Below are 22,309 nucleotides of genomic sequence, written 5' to 3' on the forward strand. Positions count from 1 at the left end.
GGCCACTTCCTCGCTCCCCGCCCGCTCCCAGTGCAGGGTCTTTCTGTATTAATGACGGTGATGGGGTGGAGACAGGCATTTTCACTTTCTGTTCCAGCTTTTTCACCATCAGGTCTCCTCTTTTCCACTGTTCGGTCTGTCCTCAATTTGGAGTAGAAGATAGGAAGTCAAATCACAAATCACATCTATATCCAGCTGTTCCCAGGAAGCCCAAGCCTTGGGCATGGGGTTATTTATGTGGTTGCTCAATCTATTGATGAAACCAATATTTGGATTCTTGGCCAGATGTCCATTCTGACATGTCTACTCTAGTGGCCAGAGCAATGGAGAGGAAGACGTGTGAGTGTTAATTTGGGACCCCAACATTCACCTTAGACTCCTAGCATGAAATAAGTCCAGGTATTGGGTTAACCATATGGCTGTGTAGTTTTAGATGAGAATAGCCTATAATCTTAAATAAGAATGGTTGATGTGGCATCAGAGTATGCATGTATGTGTGTGTGTGTGGTAGCATGTTCTTTTCCCCATGGCTACACAAAGCAGTGGTAGGGTCAGAGTCTCAAGTAGGCTGTAAAAACTGCCAGACCCTGAAGCCTCCATTGACTTTGGGGGGACCCTGTCAATTTGTGCAAGATCTGCTAAGGTGTTTCTGAGTTTGTGGTCATCTTTGTTAACTCCTTTCAAACCCTCTTGCCCAAACTTGGGCATTATTGAGCTCTTACCTGGCCTCTGGCAAGGGCCACATTTGCAACATGCTCCATATCTTAGGCTTCCCCAGCCAGTATAGAAGCCACTAATAATGGCATACTGTTAGCAGTGCGGTGCTAGACCTGGTGATAGCATAACTGAAGAAAGTAGACCTGAAGTTAGCATCCTTTTCAGATGTGGGAGGTGCATTTCAGCAGACACTCACAGGCACGCAGGTATATGCCAAAGCTGGCATTGTCCCAGAGCCCACCTGCTTCCCCCTTATTCCTTGGAAATAAGACTGGTATGTTTCTAGCTTAGTGATTTTGTGTCTCTTGGCAATTATTTCCTATATTGAAGACTTCTTTTCCTTTCTTCCTTTCTAATGGCAGCCACATTAATAACTGGGATTGTTCAAGATTCCTGTGAGGCCCTTCTGAAATCTGTGCCTCCCCCTGACCTCAGATGGTTCTATATGTAAAAGAAAGAGATGGTAGGATAGAACATGGGACACAGTGTGTCTTTAAAGCAAGAAACATATTACCAGCTTTTGTTAACCTCTTGGCTGAGAGCCCGGTTTATTTTTATTAATAAAACTGTATTCATAAGCAAAGGTATAACAACAATAAAAATGTACTGTAAGATTGTACTCAGCCAAGTCTTCTGTTTTTCTGATGTGGAGTAGCAAAATACACCCTCTCCCCTTTGCCCCTTCTTCCATGAGGTGAATGAGCTCCGAAATCCCTTTGATTCTGAATAACCAGCAGAATGAAAGGGCCTTCATTTAAAATGGAGAGGCTGAGCCTGCTTGCTTTCTCTCCAGCTTCCTCAGTTAGCTCAACAGCCGACCTTTTGGCTCAGCAACTGGCCTGCTAGTTAAATGCAACCACTGAACAATCACTTGACAGGATTTCCAGCTTATTAAAAATGGAGTGTGGTCACAAGGGATTCAAGCAAAAAGGTAATAGAAGAGCACCTAATAAAAACTTTAAAACGTGTGTGCACACATTCCAAGATAGAGTGATCTTTAACCCCTACTCACCCTTAAAGGGTTAGGATTTGGAGAACAGGGATGAAGAGATGAAACGGGGGCTGTAAAGCTAAGATTTGAGAATATTTTTGAATCATGGCCTTCTCATTTAAAAAAAAAAATCAGTTTCTTATACCTAATTTTCATTTTATGTATTTCCAGATGTAGGCAGTAGTTGTATCCATAAGTAAAAGAATGTAAATGTTCAGACACTTAGTAATAAGAATGTTAATGAATGAAATATGTAGTACATGGAGGAAAATCAGTGTCAGCTTCTGTAACCTTGCCAGACATATGTCTTATGGCAGGGTACAATTTATCTGTCACTCCCTTTACCTGCCAATGAATGAAAATATGAAAAAAAAAAAAAAAACCCACACCATTTTCCGAAAACCTTCTGCTGTTGTCTCTTACTGCTTGTACTTTCTTCTTAGGTAACCTTAAAAGGGACCTGATTTTCAATGTAATGATCAAAAAACTGTAGATACCCCTCAATTTTGTGATATAAGTGAATGTTTCTTGCAGCCTATCATTCAGCTGTCTTTTGTACATTTTCGCATTTTCCTCCAGAAGAGGAATGCTGGTTCTCTTCACATGGAGCCCTGTGAAACTGTTGGTGCCATGTTTACTCACTTCGGTTTCTGAACGTGAGTAGGCAGAAAAAGGTCAACACAGGAATATTAGGTTACTCTCAGATTCACCAGGCAGCTTCAGAACAGCTAGGGGACAGATTCTAGAAGTCAGAGCTCCTGTATAAGGGCAGTGGAAGGTGGTAGAAAGTGGTACTGCCTCGAACTAGCAGGCAAGAGACCCAGCTATCTCTCCCTCTGTCACTGACAACTTATTTTAGTTTAGACGAGACATTTCACAGTTCTGTCTCTCAGTCTCTTCATCTGTGAAATGGGGTGTGTGGTGTGGGGCTAGATAATCTCTTAACCCTGGGCTTTGATACTCTGATCATTTGATTAAGGAATCACAAAAACCTGAAAAGCCCTCCCAGGATCAACTAGTTCATTGCCTTCTTTTAAAATAATTCTGTCCCAGTAGCACTCTGGATAAAAGGCAACCTGATCCAAAATCAATGATAAAATGAAAACTCATACTTTCTCTGTGGGCTTCTTAATAAACGTAACTGAAAGAAAGATCTCTACTTTTTTCTGCCTAGAGGATAGGGAACAGGATGCTATGCTTCTGTAAGTCTTACTTTGTATAAAGGCAATGGGCTACATGGAGTTTTGCCCACCTTTGTATTCTGAATGCCTCACAAGGTGCCTATAGCAAGTGAATAAATATCAGTTGAGTGAATGAATGAATGAATAAATGAAAAATTCAAATACAGTCTTTGTGTGGCTAAGGATTTTTAAGAGATCTCTGGCTTCCTAATGGGTCAGTATCTAATCCTAGGAAAACCTAATGGGGCAGAATTTGTAAATGGGGAGAAGGCTAGGAAAGGAAGGATAAAGGAATCAAAACTGCTCTGAATAACACAAGTTGCCTGCGCTGTGAATTAGGACCGAGTCAGGAAATATTTGTCATCACCGGTTTAGAGTGTTAAAATTTCTGAGAATGAATTTTGTCCTTTAGTTGTGTGTGTGTGTGAGAGAGAGCGAGCGAGAGAGAGAGATCCCAAAGTTACCTGCTGACAACTGTGATAGGTATATCATCACCTTACCTCTGGATGGAAAACCCGCATCCATTCTGTGTTCTGCTGCAGGACTTACGCTGAGCCAAAGGCCATTGTGATATGTTATCCTGGAGGCCCCTGGTTCTTCATTCAGACTGAGTATCTCAGATGTGGGAAATATACCGCAGGAGAAGAGATCGATTCTCTGGTTAGAGACATTTTTGGGGTTATCTCAAAAGGTGGCCAGAGAGGAGAACTGGTTAGAAAGGAAGTTGCTCTTGAAGACATGAGAACATGGAAACAAAGTTAGGATCTAGGATTTTTTGAGATGGCCATAGCTTAATTTCATGAAGGGTTTAACTTTTTGGTTTTTTTTTTTTTTTTTTTTTTTTTTGAATATAGTACAATTTTTATAGTGCAAGGTATAAAAGTTTTTCTTTCTGTTGAAATTTCTCTTAATTATTCTAAACTTTCAAGGGATTCTGGTGTTCCCACTTCTCCTGCCATTTCAGGAGCTTAAACAGATTAGGAAAAAAAATATAAAAGGGTATCTATTTATTATTTATTTAAACTAACCTTTGGTACTCAAGAAGGTCCAGGGAGACCAAATATATACAGCCGAATCATTGCTCAAAGGCCATCTGGTTGACTGTCATTATGATCACAATATTCTTTAAAAATGAATGCCTATGAATTTTTTTTTACTACATTTTTGAACACTTAACATTTTCATCATGTCAGTAATGGTATAGATATGGAAAAAGCATCTGTGGTTCAAGTAATTAATCTTAGTAGAGGGCTATGCTTTGTCTAGAGAATTCTGAATGCATCTTTGGCCATAACCGGTTATTCAGTAGGACCAGAATTATCAGCAACAAAAGCAGCACAGGAATATAAAGATCAAACATTTGTTCTTTTTTCAAAAGAAAATATTTTTGAAGGCAGAAAGTTTTTCTAGTACGGCTTGCTCTTCTGGTCTCCCAAGTTCAGCTTTGTCATCCCGAGTGCCATGGTTTCTGCTGCTTGCACAAAATTCAGAAGTAGAGGCTGCCAGTCCAGGAACTGCTCTTGCTTGGTGAACCAAAGACCAGACATGCTGGTAGCTTTAAAGTGACATTCAGGCGTAAACACAGAAGCTAAGTTGGCCCTGGACACTAAAAGCTGCTTTTCCAATCAGACAAAACCATTCTTCTATAATCATTAAAGCCAAAAGTTGTTGAAATAGGAAAAACTTGTTTGAGTCATTTCTTGATTTTTATTGTGTTGGTTAAGATGGCTTTATTTTCCTGTAAAAGACATTAGAGCCATATCTCCATAGCTTAATTTCAATGAATTTTTTTTAAATGGAGGAATTAATGCCACGTTTTGTTTATAATTATAAGGATCAATGGCTGCCCCAGGCCCGCATAAAGCCAGGGGTCCGTTTATTGAAGAATGGAAAACAGAAACCTAAGCCACTTTGCCTGGAGGGCTTCCACAGGCTGGTGGTTTGAGAGAGGTTTTTTCTCTCTAATGAGTATGATATTAAAATTATGTGGGTTCAAGAGGTTTTATTTTTGCAGTATTTGAACTATATATATGGACATCTGCAAATGCCAATCATATGACTTATGTGGGCACAATTAATTGTTTGTGCTCACACATATGCTGATGGCATTTGTTTTATGCACCTGCTTCTTCTCCAGTTCCAGTTTGCTTTGATCTTTTGATTTTGTTTTAATGCGCAGGCATTTGCTGAAGTGTAACCACTTACAGAGCATCTGGGCTCGCATGGGTTTTAAAACTGAATCCACATTTTAACAGTTTCTCACCTCTCGATCTGGAGAGATTCATTTTAGAGAAAACGACTACATCATAGTAACCAATATTAATAGTTCTTTCACATTCCTAAGTGCTTACATTTGCTTCTTGGTTATAATCCTCAATTTGGAGTTTGGCTTCCTGCTTTGTCTCAGATTCTCACGGGCCTCACAATAATGCTTACCATATTTGCATAGCACTTTTAAAACCCCTTTCAATCATTAGTTAATTAATTCATAAGATGTCTTTTCACGATCCCCATTTAATGCATAAATAAGCAAAGTGGGCCAAGCAGAGGTTAAATGACTAGGCCAGGGCCATATGGGGATTTGGCTAAGTCCTTCAATTTTTTTTTTTTTTTTTGAATTTTTTGAATTTCCAGAAAGGAAGGTTACTTTTGCAAATCCAGTACCATACTATGTGATAAGTTAATGAACTTAGGCAATCTGGGAAGTATTTGCTCTTTGTGTAGTGTTAGGCTTTCAAGTGGAAATGAGAATGCTGTGACTTCTTAAGATCATGGCAACCTCCTGGATCGACAGGATCAGGCTAAGCCCTAGAGTACAGCTGAGGTCTCTAATATTTTCTTGACAAGAAGCTATTTTGTGATAGTTTTTGAAATCTGAGCATTGTTGCCCAGGAAGGATGCTGGTAATGTAAATCAAAGACTTAGGCTAGGAAAGGCTTTGGGTTATGGTCTTCTCAGGAGACATTTCTAAAAAAGGGAAAATTTAGGGTAGCAGCTGGACTGCAGATCAAGCAGGTGCAAGTTTAAGATTGATTAGATGCATTTGACTTCTTCAGTAGCCCAATGGTGATGATAGGAATGAAGGAATGCGGGATGAGAAGGCTCTCCCAACTTCTTGTCAACTGCTTAAGAAAGTTGTTCTGCGCCTCATCACACTTGGGATCCGCAGGGTACTTTTAGCACTGCAGGGTTTCAGTAGAGATCTGCTTAACTGGCTGTTACCTTGAGCTCAGAATAGCATCTGAGCTAAGAAGAAAAGCTGCCATGATGGGAAAAGAGCAGAGAGAATGTGGAAAAAGAGACCCAGGTTGAGGAGATGCTTCTGCCCCAGAGGGAATGAAGGAGACACAGATGCAGACTGCCAGAGAGTAATGATCACTTCTGAGAAGGTACCAGTTGGCCTTCACCCATATCCTGAGAGCACTAAATGGGATATTGTCTGTTTCCTAGTGCTGCTCTAAAAAATTACCACCAACATGGTGGCTTTCAACAACAGAAATTGATTCTTTTACAGTTGTTAGGCACGAAGTGAAAAATCAAGGTGTAGGCCAGGCCCAGAGGGAGGATCCATTCTACACCTCTCTCAGCATCTGATGGCTGCTGGCAAGTCTTGGCATATACATGCATCCCTCCTGTCTCTGCCTCTGTCTTCTCATGCCTGTTTTCTCTCTGTCTCAAATCTCTTTCTTTTCTCTTATAAGGACATTAGTCATAAGATCTGGGGCACATCTTAAACCCTGGATAATCTCTTTTATCCTTAATTACATCTAACAAAATCCTTTTTCCAGATAAGGTTTCATTCACAGGTGGGGTTGGGGGAAGGGCTTTAGGACTTGGTTGTTTCTTTTTAGAAAACACAGTTCAACTTAATACATGTGTCACCTCTCAAACCTTGGGTGGGTGGGGGGGGGGAATGCTGAAACGGTCTTTAGATTCTGTATACCTGGGCCTCTCCTGTGAATCCAGACAGACAGACAATGAGTGCTTCTGGAGGCAGAGCTAATAAATGCTTCCTTCTGATTCTGTCCTATATTGTCTTATCCATTTAGCTCTGTGCCCAGCTAGAAGGAGGAATTGCTTGGCAACTGCAAGAATCCCCATTGCATCCAGTTGTCCATAGGAGATAGAGCTCTTATCTTGGACTGCAGAGACAGCCTTCATTCCATGCATACCAGCCACTCAACACCTTTCCTTCCTCCTGGCTCTGACCTTTGTTCAATGGTTCTTTAGGTGGTCCAGTAGAAGAAAGTAGCTCTTAGCAATTCCTGGGCATATGGGTCCTGTGGGTGGGAGATAATTTTTTTTTTTTTTTCTGGTCATGGTAATTGGTAGGACACTGATCTGGATCCCCTGGTAGTGACTCTGTACTGTACTAATCCTCCTGTTCCTTCCCAGACTACCCTAAGTCAGCCCTTTCAGGAGCTCCACAATCCTCCCAGTCACCCAGTCTAGTAACTTAATGCATCATCCTTGGATTTTTCCTCTCCTACTCCCTATATCATATCAGTTTCTGGGTCATGTTGATTTCTCAACTTTGTATTTCCTAACCCATTCTCTCTTTCTCATCCTCATCAGCCCTGCTTTCTTTCAGGCTCCTGTTACTATCTCATGCAGTATTAGGATTAGCTGCTTATTTGATTGGCCTTCTTATAGTCAATCTCTCCTTCCAATCCATCTGCTCCTTGACAGCAATATTAATGGCTCAACCAGTTTATTTTTTGTTGTTTTGTTTTTTAAGATTTTATTTATTTATTTGACAGAGAGAAATTACAAGTACACTGAGAGGCAGGCAGAGAGAAAGAGAGAGAAGGAAGCAGGCTCCCTGCTGAGCAGAGAGCCCGATGCGGGACTCGATCCCAGGACCCTGAGATCATGACCTGAGCCGAAGGCAGTGGCTTAACCCACTGAGCCACCCAGGCGCCCCTCAACCAGTTTTTAGATAGTCTCTTGCTTTAAATCTGCCGTGGCCTTCTTGGCCAGATTAATGCCCAAAATTGTTAGTGGGTCACAGAGCTCTTCGTGACAAACTTGACTGGGCTCTTGAGCCTGCTGTCCATGGTTCAGACATGACTTCTTCTAAAAGGACCTCTGGGCGCCACAGTCCCAAGGTGGGTACTCTAGTGTGTGGCAGAAAACACCCCCATTCAGCCAATTCAGTCAATGACTGATTCAGTCATTGACTGAATTGACATGTCCAGATGCTGCTAAACAATCAGCAATACTCAAGGGACGTTACTTTTTAAATATGGTGCATTTTGTGATTTATTGGCTTCAAAAAAACATACCTTTTTTCATCCTCACCTGAAATCTCATCTCCCAGAGCCTAGACTCTGTGAAGGATTGGGTTTCCTGCTTGGCACTAAAATCTTTGCTCTTGAGTATTCAGTCATTGGTCCCTTAACCTTTGCTTATTTTAAAAAATTTATTCCTAAAGCCTAATATTTCCCCCATTTTCCACAAACTTCCTGTGTTCTACCCATTCAGACTTGGAGTTTCCTGAGTACTCGTGCTTCCATTCGTCTGTGCACTTGCCCATGCTGTTCCCTCTTCCAGGAACACTAACGACTCTGTGCATACCTCATCCCTCAAGCTTAAGTGTTAGAGCTTCTGACTCCCCCAGGCAGACCTGGGAACTCCTTGGTTGGCATTCTCATCTAATAAAGACTGATAACATTTATCTACCCCAGAGTGGGGTTTTAAAAACTATGTGTCAATACCCCAATAGTAGGTGGTAAAATCAATTTTTAAAATGAAATAGAACAGAAAATATCAAGTATATTTCATTTAGTAAGTGTCTGGTATGTAGACTTCTGTTTCTGTTGCTGCTGTTGGTGTGTGTGTGAGAGAAAGAGGAGTGTGTGTGTGTGTGTGTGTGTGTGTACTGGGTCTAGGAGTATTTTTACTGTAGGCTGTGAGGCACTTGACAGCGTTATTTGGATGTCAGGATCTTGCTTTAATCATCTTTGTATGTCTCAGACCCTGTCCAGTGTTTGCCTAAAGTTGACAGTCAGCACATGTCGGATGAATGAGGGAATCGGTGTAGCTTTGAGAAGTCTGTGCACAGTTCTCAACACATTCTCAGGAGGTCAAGAAGAGTGATGTCCAAACACTGAGGATTGCACAATGCACTTGCTGGCCCTACCCATGTTGACCAATAGTCAAAGCCAGAAGTTTGGAACAAGTCATGCCTGTGTCTTCTGCCATTTATAGACTCAGATGCAGCTAATGTTTATTTAGTATCTCTTTGCCACGTGCTTTCATTTAGTCTGAGAAAAATGCACTCCTTTTAGACACAAAGAGGGTGAAATGTTGCTTTAAGCTCTGCCACAAATCTCAGCAAGGACTGGCTTAAATTCGCATCTTGTATCACTTAGGTGAGTGTTTATTCTTTTGCATAAGGAGGTGTGGAAGTCGGGAGTGTGGCAGCTTCTGGAAGGCTGTGGAGGAGTGTTGGGGGAGGAAAAGGGCAGTCTAGGCCACTTGCTCAGTTACAGCACTGAGGAAACAACCACATGGAGAAGAAAAACATCACACATTTGTGACAAAGACTCCTCAAGCCTGTGAAGAAGTGATTTCAGGAGGCGTGTCAAAGGTTCATTAACCAAAAAGCAGAAGACTCGGCTCTCAAGGTATGACGGGAAGTATTTGTCATATGGTTGTACTGTCACGGATGGGAGCCATCAGCAGCTGTTGCGTGCTGCTTGTACATTAACCACACAATCGTGGAGATCGATTTGGGAGCTCGTCCCCGAAGCCCTCCCCTGGCTGCCTTCACCTGCCTGCCCCCTCTTCCCTCACTCCTACCCCCACTGTCTACTCACCCCACACCCCAGCCCACCTCCTACTTCCATCTGGATGCCTCAGAGCAGATGTGGACAGAGCCATATGTTCCATTCCTCTGACTAACACTGCTGTGCTTTTAGATTGGCTCAAGTTGGATTGTGATTAGTGTTTACTGTTATCCTCACAAAGTCAGATGATGGGGATGGTTATTGATTTGCCCGAATACAAACCTCTTTGGTTTTTTAGGAGTCTTGCACACAACGAAGGGAACTCAAAGAAAGACGAATAAAAAATTTTGTGTATTTGTTCACCTAAAAAGAGAAAGTATAAGACTGTGTCTCTGGCTCTGTCATGCTGAACATTTTTATTAGGGACTTGGATCAAGACATAAAAGACCTGCTGATCAAATTTGCAGTTGGCACGAAGCTGGGAAGGGTGGCTAATAGGCTAGATAAGATCAGATTTTTAAAAGACCTTGACAAGTGGAACAAAAGACTAAAACCATTGCGAAAAATTTAATAAGAAACTTAAGGTCCTGCATTTGAGTAAAAAAAAAAAAAATCTGCTTCAAAGTACATAGGATGGAAGAAATCTCCTTTTATAGAAGTCCTAATGAAAACAACTAAGGGCTTTTAGTGGACTCCATCCCCAGGATGAGTTAGGCATCAAGGTGATGCAAATGAAGCTCTATGAATAGAAGCACAGTCAATGTCCATCCCAGTGAGTCCTACATAGGTCTGACCATGGCTGCAGGACCCTGGGTGTCCGTCACATTTATAATAAAAATCAAGATATATGTCAGTTATAGATTGATTGAAAATGTTTTTCTCAAATTCCTCTTTAAACATCACCAGAGAAACAAAGGTTAACTGCAGCTAATGAAATATCATTAGGTATATTTTTAAAAAACCCAATATTCATCTTCCAACATCCCCTAAAGCAGGCCACTCATGATAACAGCCTGGGGTGCATCCTTCCATGCTGTTATCCACACTGATACAAACGTATCCAAATAAACACATATGAGTGTAAGATTGTCATTGGGATTGTTTGTTTGTTTTTTTTTTTATAAAGTGGATCCTGCAAAACCCATTACTCTCCAGCTTTGTTTCTTCACGTAAGGATGTGTCACTGACACCTCTCCAGGTTAATATGTACAGATGTCAATTATTTAAAAAATGGTGCTTACTCTTCCATGATAGAGATGTGATACTGTTAATTAGACTTTCTCCTTCTGTCACATTTTAAGAGGAATCTTGGATAACTTTCCACGGTGGGATGGCCAAAGATGGAGCTAGAAGCCATGACACACAAAAAAACAATTGAGGCAACGGTGGGAAGAAGGAAGGTGGGTGTGCAAAGGGGAGGGTTGGTTGCATTCATTCATTAATATTGGGATTTCGCTTAGTGTGGGGTGGAACAACAATGATTCTACATTTAGTGTTTGGTTCCTTGTCAGGACAGTGCTGGGGAAGGGGAGAGGAAGGACTCCACTTTCTTCCAGTGGCTGGAGGTATGTGCAAAACAACAGCTTTTGGGGTAAACAAGCCTGCCCTACCCCCACCCCCATCACCAGAATGCTGGCAGGCACCAGGCAACCTCCACAGTAAGCACATTATAAAAACATTAGGCGAAATAATAAAAATAATGATATTAAAAAGAAAAATCATTGTAGAAACCAAACAAACCCAGCCCTAGAGCTGAGGCAGGCACCAGCCGGGATGTTGTTGGCATGCTTGGGAGAAATTCGATTTCGATGAATTTCATTGTCAGTGTAACCCGGGCATGAATCACCCTCCTTCGCCCTTTCTCATCATTTTAATACCACAGATTTAGGGAACATGGCATTAGAGAGATAAAGAGGTTCACAAACAGCAGCGGCCAGGAGCCCCCTGGGTCCCAAGGCAGCTCTGGACTCAGCCAGGAGGCAGTTTTCCACTGTTATGGGCCTATAAATCTGAAGGTGGTTGAACTCCTGAGGGATTTGAAGCCTTCAACCCTGAGACCAGGGCTGTTGCTTTTTCTGTTTCCAACCTAAACCTCCCCTCACAGACCACCTAACTGAGGGTTGAAAAATGAGTTTTTTCACCCAGAAGCAGGAAGTCTGGGGGAAAGCAGGGGGGGCTGGCAACATTGGCGCTGGAGAGAGTCAGCTCTCGGGAGGCTTCTAGGATTTATTTCCCTGATCCCGAGTGTTCTCTCCTGAGGTGCTTGGAGTAGCCACCTGCCTGGCAGAGACACGGGGACACAGTGCCAGCGTCCGATCAGGAGGTGGCACTGGGGGTGTGGGGGTGCTTACAAGCCTGGTGATCAGGGAGTCCCTGAGAGTGCTGAAACCATGCCATTGTTTTATTTTTTTAATGAACATGTACTTGATCCTTTGCTGTGTACCAGGCACAGTGCTAGGTCCTTCACATAGGTCATTTTGATCCATACTCCCGACCCTCTGGCACATACACCATACACAGGAGGAGACTGAGGCTCAGAGAGATGAAGTTCCCTGGTACAGTTCACTCAACTGGCTGAGGGTCTAAAGCCTGGGCTTGAATTCTAGCATCTGTACCCTTTTTGTTAAGAGTTGAAGATGACACATTGTCATGAGAAGGGTCCCGGGGAAGAGTGGGCCTTCTGAAAGCTCATGCTTTCTCTCTTCTGATTATAAACCCAACAGGTTTCATGTTTCATTTCAGAATGCTCAAGGTACCCTCATTTATCTAGAGTTCATCTCAGCCCTGAAGATTGCTTCGGGGATGGGAGACCTATTTTATTTGTACCAGTGCCATCAGCCCATTACCATCTACACAGGTGACTGAAACAGAACCTGAAAATTAGAATTGGAAAAACCTATAAGATCCTGAGGTTGGCTGCTTCATGGTATTTTCTCAGACAGCAAGGTCCACTGGTATTTTTTCTTCATCGAGAGGCTGTGAGGAGCAGTGGTCTGGAATGTAGGCATGAAAATTTGAATTCTGGAGTCAGATGACTTAGTTTTACCTATGACTTGGGGAAGTTACTTAACCATGTACAAAATAGAGATAATAATAAAATGAGATCTTGTATATAGAGTGCTCAGCCCAGCACCTTACACAAAGTTATTGTTTTGTAAATGTTCTCCACTGTGGGTGTTATGTTGTCTGGGATACAGAGATGACAATGCAGAGGCACTGTCATTGAGATGTGCACTTGGAGTTGGTTTCCCTACGGGGGAACATGCTATAGTCAGTCCATTTCTGCTCAGAAAACTGGCATCATTTGGGGAGTTGTTTGGAAAAGGCATGGCCTGGGTACAATGAAACATGTCAGGTAGGAAATAATACCAGCCTCTCAGATTCAGCAGATCTGGTCCCCAGTCCTGACTGCCAGTCACCACCTGGGTCCTCTGTGTAGTTTACTCCTCAAGTGATGGACCACAAGAGCCGCCCTACCTAGTCATTGTCCATCTGAAAAGAAGTCACAAACACAAAGCATCTAGAGTTGTTTGGCATCAGGAGATGCACAGGGGTTTTTAGTTTCCTCCTACGGTGGCTGAATCACTGAGCTTCCCAAACCAATCCATAGATGAGTGTCTCCCAGACCTTTCCAAACCTGTTTCTGGCCCTTGACAAGGGGAACATGACACCCTAAGGCACTTAGAGGACCCTCCAGGCAAAACTGAGTTTGAAGATAGAAAAGTCTGAGTGTTTGAAGGGAATTTCAAGATCAGCAATTTGATCACAACTCAAGCAGGACTCAAACTGGGTGAAGAAATCCTTTGGTGAAGTACTTAAAGGCCTTTTAAGATAGGGATTTACATAGAAATGAGAGAGCTACCTATCATTCCTTTCAGTTTCACAAATATATATCCAGCTGGTACTTCTTCTGTTTGCTCCTGGAGCCTAGACCCCATCCTGCCATTAATAGAGATGTATGAACTCTGGCAGTCCAACACCCCCAACCCAGACCTCAGAGTACTCATCTGAAAATGGGGAACTGGGACGGATGTTCTTGCAGTTCCTTTTGTCACCAGGATTCTATGGTTCCCATTTCTCCTCCAATTGAAGACTCCATGCAAGAGGCCACTTATCCAAGAGACCTTCTCTGACCCATACCCCTTAATCCAGAGATTTCCTACTACCTTCTGAGACTCCCCACTCTATATGACGTGCACTTCTTTCAAACCTCTGTACCTGATAGCTTACTTCTATGGTCCCTATACTAGCCTGTGATAACCGTAAGGGTAGGAATGAGGTTTGCATTTAGTTCTGTGTTCCCAGAATCCAGCTTACTGGTTGGCACATAGTAGGTGTTTGTGTATGTTGAAAGAATGGATGTTGAAGAAACAATAAAGAAGGTGCTTTAACCAATTGTAGTTCAGAGGAACTATCCTTACCTGTAATAAGGATAATAAGAATATCTATCTCATAGGGTTTTATGAGGACTGAGAGACCTCACCATCAGTATTTAGCACAGGATCTAGCACATAGTCATCACTCAGTAAATATTAACCATCATTATATAATATTATCAACACTCCAATTCTAATTTTTGTGTCTCCACTTTAGAAACAGAAACTGAGATACAGAGGAAAATGGCTTGCCCTTCGGATAACCCAGAGGGCCAAGTATAGTGCCAAGAAAAAAGCCGAGATCTTTATTTCTTGTTCTGATTTTTAAGTACAGTACTGTGAGGCTTCTGCCTGAGAGCCTGGGGTTTTAGGCTTTGCTCAGACCTGTTGTTCAGCAGGTGGAATTTGGCTGGGCTCAGTCAGGAGGATGGTGGGGAAAAAATCATCTGAGCTGCTGAGGAGATGGCTCTTCTGGCATTTGAGGAAGAAATGAAAAGTACTCTTTAATCACTCTTTGACATGGCTTCTATATACAGATCTTTGAGCCATTGGCTCAGGAGAGGAGAGCAGGGAAGATATTCAGAAGGGAAATTATTTTACATAAAAGTAATGTTTGGCAGATATCACAGTGTGCAAGAAATAAATACTTCTTAAAACAGAAGGCGAAGGCACATGTCTCGAAAATTTAGAAATATTCCCAAGAGTGATCTAGATGAAGAATATATGGGAAGAGACATTAGAATCCTCTGTACAGAATCATTCATGCTGAGTTTTAGCACAGAAAGTCGAACTAGCTCATATTATAGTGCACATTCAGTAAACCTCCGAAGAAAAGAAGCCCATTGAATCATAGCTCTGAGCCCAGAGTTGTTGCCACCAAATTGGTACCAGTGCCTCTATAGGTAGCCTCCTCATATCTTGGGGATTGCATCTAATTTTTAATAACCTTGTAATCAATGATTTTTATGGCTTATTATTATCATCTTATAGTGTATTACTTTCTGGAATATACCATTCCAAAAGGCCTGGTTCAAGTAAAAAAGGAAATCTGGAATGTGTTCAGTTAGAGAATTTAGGAATAATCTAATGGATATTAAACATATTTTGTGGTGAAAAAATATTTTTCTCTCCTTCCTTTCCTCTGTTCCCCCCTTTCTCCTTTATTTTATTCCAGAGAGACTGGCATAAGTTTACTCAAATACCCCTTTCTCACTTTATCTTCCCATGTATCCCATACATGTGTTTATTCTAAGCGCAGAGTTTTTTGTTTGTTTGTTTTCCTTGCTTGCTTTTAAGCATCCTTTTGCAGATGTTGGGGGAACTCTATAGTTGTAGGATGCTTTGAGAAAGACTAAGTATTCCTACAGATAAACTCAGATTATCACTTTGGGGGAGAGACTTCTTTCCTCAGTGCCTAGGGTTCCTCATCTCCATTACTGACATGTAGTGGGAATGAATTATTTCACAACCCAAGCTGGACTCTTGGATCCCAGCGCACTTATGCTATGGAAGGACTCCTCCTTACCTTTCTTCAGCCACAACATGGCACTCCTGAGGCACTTTGGAAGCAGTGACTCAGGAGACCAGCAGATGGCACAGGGGAACCAGAATACGCATGCCATTGTCCAGGACAGATGGAGGAGGCTGGTTTAGAGCAAGGTCAGTTGGCTGACTTCCTCAGTCTTGGGGCATTGAATGTTGCCTGTAAAAATCTGTATGACTGCAGGATGTCAATGATTAAAATGTAGGGAGGGCAAGACCAGGGTGACACTAAAGGATAGGAACACTATAATCATTCTTTGACCTCTCCTAATCCTTTCTCTTAAGCTGAGTTACCTCATGTCAGGATTGTAAACTGAAGAACATATATTGTAGGTAAAGCTATAAGCCTAGTGTGAAGAACACACTGTAAACTGAATACTACCTGGTTGGGTTGAACACAATCCAGTGGTGCTATTTAGGGATTTCTGATTAATACAGTGGCTGCATTCAGGTGTTTTTGAGTCATTGACCTGTTCATTTCTTTTTCTCCAGCTGACAAATACATAGGGAGTGTCTACTCTTTGTCTGGCACAGGGCTTGGACACACAGGGGATGAACGAGACCTACTTTCATCTCTCTGGAAAACAAAGCAACTTACTTGGCTAGATCACTAGAAGGGGATGGTGAGGGTTTCATGTAAAACCAACAATATAGCCTGATAACCAATACACTCATTAGATTAGAAGGTATTGAGATGATGGTTTGGATGGTGGGAGAGCTAGTATGGGAACACGAGCGGAAAAAAGGACCAAGGGGCTGTATATAAACCAGAATTATCTCTAATATTAAAATAATCAATATGCCCACACAATCTAGTCAACCCTCTTCCGTTACCTGGGTATACTGTAGACTCTTTATGTTACAGAGAGCAGTATTTTGAAGATAACCTAACCTTTTAAAAATAATATATGCACATGAAGATAAAGTGAGAAAGGGGTATTTGAGTAAACTTATGCCAGTCTCTCTAGAATAAAATAAAGAAAGGAGAAAGGGGGGAACATATGCACATATGCACACAGAATAGCACTCCGTTATTTTTTGTCTCCAGAGTGTGAAAGTAGAGGAGCTTTAACCAGAAGAGGAATAGAAAGGATTTGTTGGCATTGAAAACTGTTAATCCTTGATGTGTTACTCCCAGAAGATGAGGACTGCTTTGGTTGAAGGCTTTTAAGAAAGCGGAGATTGCTAACTATCTGGACTAGTTTAGATGTGGGTCTCTTGGGGAAAAGGGATAGACAAGTGATTTTTAAAGACCCTGTACGTACTGATGATTAGCAGAATTGGTATCAGGCAGAGAGATAAAGAAAGGGAATGACTTAATTACTGACTGTCAAATAAACAAAGGCTTATCTACTGGGGAGAAACTGCTAGATAGAGAAAGGGGAATTAAAGCACAAGTTCTATCCTAGGAGGCAGGGCCCTTTTGATTCTATAAAGATGGTGAGATACTCTTGGTATAAACAATGAGAAAATATGGAATCTCCTTGGTTTGGGGGATATAGGTATTGAGCACACTTTCAATGAATGTTTATAGGGCTAAGATTTAAGGTAATTAATAGGCATATTACTTCTCTTTTGTTTCACTTTTATAATCAGCAATTAAACTTTTTTCTCATAGTGAAATGTTTTAGGTGTTCATGAAATATCAAATATGTATAGCTCAGATATATCAAATATCAAATAACTGTGTTTCCATCCCATGGTCTTTTCAGTGTTTCAAATATTGCTATAGTTCCTTCAGACATTTTTTTTTTAAGAATTTATTTATTTATTTGACAGACAGAGATCACAAGTAGGCAGAGAGGCAGGCAGAGAGAGAGGAAAAAGCAGGCTCCCTGCTGAGCAGAGAGTCCAATTTGGAGCTCCATCCCAGGACCCTGGGATCATGACCTGAGCCAAAGGCAGAGGCTTTAACCCACTGAGCCACCCAGGCTCCCCTCCTTCAGACATTTTAAAAATTAATTAATTAATCCAGACTTTATTTACTTATTTATTTATTTTAAAGAAACAGCCTTGTGATTATATTGATGCTCCTTGTGTACCTCTGGTATGGAAGCGTGTGTAGATGCTGGTAACCCCTGGGTCTCAGGGAGGCATTTTGAATGGGGTGTGATGTAAGTAAAATCACTGCTGAGATCCTTATACTTTGGAAAGTGCTCAGTAGTGGGATAGATGACCTTACTTCTAAGTCGGTAAGGATGGTGAACTCCTAAATAAAGTCTTTGAAATGCACCAGGTTCTTAAACAGTCTCACCATGGGCTAAAATGCACAAATCATTTGGGAATGATGCATCCCGTTATGGGTAATATTCTTAAGTAGAAATGGGCCACCTCCTACTTCTGTCTTTGCAAGCTTCAACCTAAAGTGGTAGAAAATATCTTAGATTTTGTAAAATGTAGAGTGTGGCTTTTACTCAGAGAGCAGAGGAAAGAACTGCATGGGAGTTCTAAGAGTCACAAAGTGATTTTTTAGTAACTATTCAACTCCTGTGGGAGAATTCTAGTAAAGATTTGAGGTAGAGGATTTGGTGTCTGAATACCTAAAACTGATCCTTCCTTCTGAAGGCATCATATCTACAGAGATCAGGAGCCAAATGGGGAACAACCAGTTTTGTTCATATCTGAGCAAGTTCCCAATTATAACAGAACCCCCCCCCCCCCCCCCCCCCCACACACACATGGAACCCCCACCCCTCCTCTGTGAAAGGGAGCTTTGGTCAACCTGAACTGGAGCCTGTGGCTTAGGTTGAAGGCCAAAGAGGGGCCCCAAATTCCTTCCCAACAGGAAGGGCCTGACAGTCCTTACTCTCACACAGAGTCTGAGCGGGAAGAGGGTGAGGAGGCCCATTCCTGCCTTCTGAAGGCCAGGCCTTCTTCACAGCTGCAGCACGTCTAACACACAGTGCTTGCACCAGTTTTCAAAGCAGCATCCCTACCAGTGAAGTTAGGCTCTGGACAGCAGTTAGCAACTCTTCGTCCTGTGGAAATGAGCAAGGCACGGGCTGCGGGAAGAACAGCTGCATGTCTAAGTCAAAGTAGAAACAAGGAGATGAGAGGGAAGTCCTCCCAACCAAATGCCCTTCTCCACATTTTGACCACCACCTGTATAATCCGGAGCGGTGTCCAGCCGATTAATCTGAGCATTAACTAATAATAGCTTCATTTTAGGAGCCTTAAATGAAAGTGGACTCTGGATGAAGAATTTATCATGCTTATCCCTCTTTTTTTTTTTTTTTATTTTTTTATTTTTTTGGTCGAGCCTGAAAATTCTTAAGTTGCACCCAATTTCAGATAAGGACCAAGGTTGAGAATAGGTTTAGAAGTCATACGTCTATTTTCCTCTTTGAATGCAGGGACATTTCCATCCCAAGCATGGCTGAGGAAAGTACATGCCAGAGTGAAAGCATTGGATATGAAATATAGAAATCCTACTGACGGGGCATGGCGGTAAAATACTGAGCTGAGAATTCTGCCTCTATATCACCTACATGTGCAATGATTGCAAAATTTATTTCTCAGAAAGGGAGACTAGGTTCACAGCACACATATGGCAATCCACGGAACCATCAAATTTGTCTTTGTCTTTGTCTTTGATGGCCTTCAGTCATCAGGGGAGGTTAGTCTAACAACAGATGGACAAGAAAGGAAAAATAACAAAATGTAGTCCAGGGAAACTAGCTGTCTTTATGAGAGTGGGGGCTTCTTCTTGCTGGGTCACATCGCGCCTGGTCCAGTCTAGATACCAGTACTGGGCTGCACCGTTCCCGGCATCATCAGCATTAGCATCCTCAACACCCCAGACTTCAGCTTCTCTTTAGCTGGGTTGATGATGATAATGACAAAAAAAGGTTAGTCTAGAAGTAAATAAAGCCACCTGGAAGAAAACCAAAGCAAGCGTGCTCTCTGTGATTGATCTACCCTCCCTCATTCTCAGGAACAGTCATCCAGGACACCCCAGGCTTCTGCAGCAGTCCACAGGCCCACTGGGCGTCCTGCAACCTGGGCTCTTGAGGCTGGCTTCCTTAGATGGCAGTCATTCACGTGTCATCCCTCCTTCTGTCCCCTACTCCCCACTGGGTGCCCACATCCAGGCCCAGCGGACCCTCCTGACCCTCCCTGCCCTCGCTGTGCTCTTTGCCTCCTGCCACCGAGCTGCTGATCACACACGCTGGCTTCCACCCCAGCAGGCATCACAGCAGTGTAAACATCGTAGTCAGCTTCTCCCTACCTCTCCACTCAGGCTTTGAGTTTTTCTTCTAGAATCATTTCTTCAAAGCGGTATTTGTGTGGGCTTGTTACAAATGCAGAAATGCAGTTTGCTGACCTACTGAGAATCTTTGGCAGTGGGGTCTGGGGATTGGGACTTTATCCCTTCCTTCTGGAATAAACTTAAAACAATAACCTTATAAATGCACACAGTGGTGGGAGGAGGCTGGTCCTGGGAATGGCTCTGGTTCCCCTGCATTTCCATGCTCCATGATGCAGGCTGTACCACAGCGACTACTGTCAAACACATTGGCCACGTGTTCTGGAAATGAAGAGCTATTCCTCACCCTGTTATAAACCTCCCCAGATTAGGAGACAGACCACTTCTTGAAGAAATATTTCTTGTGATTTTGACTAAACTTTCTTTCCTGGCAATACTCTGAATGTCTCTCTCACCCCAGGTGTTATGGACTGAATAATTGTGTCCTTCCCTTCCCTAAATCTGTGTGTTGAAGCCCTGACCCCTGGTGTGGCTGTATTTGGAGATGTGACCTCTAAGGAAGTCCTTAAAGTTGAATGAGGTCCTAAGGCTGGGGCCCTCATCAACAGGATTTGTGCCCTTCTAAGAAGAGACACTGGAGAGCTGGCTTGCTCACTCAGTCTCTCTCTCTCTCTCTTCCTGCATACACACAGAGGAAATACCATGTGAACATACAGTAAGAAGGCAGTTGTCTGTAAGCCAGGAAGACAGCCCTCACCAGGAACCGATTTTGTGGGAACCTTGATCTTAAGCTTCCAGGTTCCAGAGCTGTGTCAGTTGTTTAAGCCACCCCATCTGTGGTATTTTTTTTATGGTGGCCTGAGCAGACTAATATTCTGGATATACTCCTAGTAACATTTATTAAGCACTTGCTGTGTGCCAAGCAATGCACTTAAAGAGGTGCAAAAATTCACATATTGATTTGTCCTTGTAAAAACTCTATGGGATAACTACTGTCAGTGTGCCCATTTTTCAAATGAATGAACAAGCTTAGGATAAGAATTTACTCAAGTTAACATAGCTAGTAGGTCGTGGGGTTGGGAGTTAGTCAAGTTAGTCAAACTCCAAATTCCTTACTTTATTCTGCTCTACTGTCTCCCAGGGATCTGGATCATAAATACTGAGCAAATGAAATCATAGAATCCTGTAATTTTCAAAGTATTTTTATACTTTTCACAACTAAAGATTCCTTTTATGATTTCTCATCGTTACTCATAAATGCATATTTTGATAGATAATTAATCTGCAAATTGATATGAAATGTATAACTTTCAGTGGATTTTTGAAATATTGAGAATAACTTCTCCTGTTTCCTTTGAGCTCCCAGGAGTTTGAAAACCCAATTATCACCATCATTTTACAAACAAGGAAGCAGAAATCCAGAGAGGATAGTGACTTCCTAGTTACAGAGTCAGAAACACACGTCCGGTCTCCCCCTTCCTGTCCAAGTGGTTTTTATCCAACATCGTGCTGAATCAATCAGTCCAACATTTAGTTGTCACTGAGAACCTACTTATGCCTGCTAGACAAGATTATGTGGAGGGTGCAGAAAAATTATAGCTATAGCTTCTGTATTCAATAAATTGATACTCTATTTGCTCAAGCAAGGCTTAGACATAAAAGGCAATTACATAAAATCACACGATTGTGTGTTTCTGAAACAGTGTTTCTTATCCTTGGCTGCACATCAGAATCACCCAGGGAGCCTTCAGAAGCTCCAGAAGTCTCCAGAATCTGGATTTTCAGGGATGGGGGACCAAGCTTATATATTAAAACAAACAAACAAAAAACCCCCCAAACCCAGTTAGTGTTGAGAACCACAGTGACAAAGTAACATATTCTACAATAAACTTATTCTGATGTTCCTGGTGTAGAGGCAAGGTCAAGGTGGGCTAGAGTGGTCAGGGGAACTATGACGATTATAGAGGCCTTGGGACAGATGTAAAAAGGGTTTGGCTAGGAGGAGGGGGGAGGTGGAGGGAAACCCACGAGTAGGTTTAGGAAGGAAATGGGCTTGGGAAGAGAAAGGAGCTGATGGGGCTGGTGAGTGGCCAGTTCTCAGCGAAGGGTTCCACAAGGCAGAAGTGGAAGGGATAGTTAGAGTAGGGGGGCTTCTAAACTCATTTCTGAAAATAAGGAAGTCTTGCAGATTCGCAAATAAAAATCTTATATAACAGATGTGTAGTGTTAACTCCTCAAGGAGGAATTTTCTTCCAAATGCCCAGGATATCTGGGTGATCTTGCAGAAGCTGGGCTGGGCTGGGAAGCTCTTGCAGATCAGTTCATAAGGAGAGTCCTCATTCTCTCTGGAATAGGGAAAGGCATTAAATTCTCAGATGAGAGGGATGGGGTGGGGAGAATGAATTTAGCAGACACAGGAAGCAGGGGTGGGTCCTCCACAGGGGCCTGCAGTCCACAGAGCCCCAAAGCTGTGTGTGAGAAGGAAGAAAGGGGCTGCAGAAACGCTAGACAGGGGTAGCAAAGGGTAGCATCTTTGGGCTGCCCAGGGCAGATACCTAATTGAC

The sequence above is a fragment of the Mustela nigripes genome, chromosome 5 (genome assembly GCF_022355385.1).
Source record: "Mustela nigripes isolate SB6536 chromosome 5, MUSNIG.SB6536, whole genome shotgun sequence".
NCBI classification, from domain to species: domain Eukaryota; kingdom Metazoa; phylum Chordata; class Mammalia; order Carnivora; family Mustelidae; genus Mustela; species Mustela nigripes.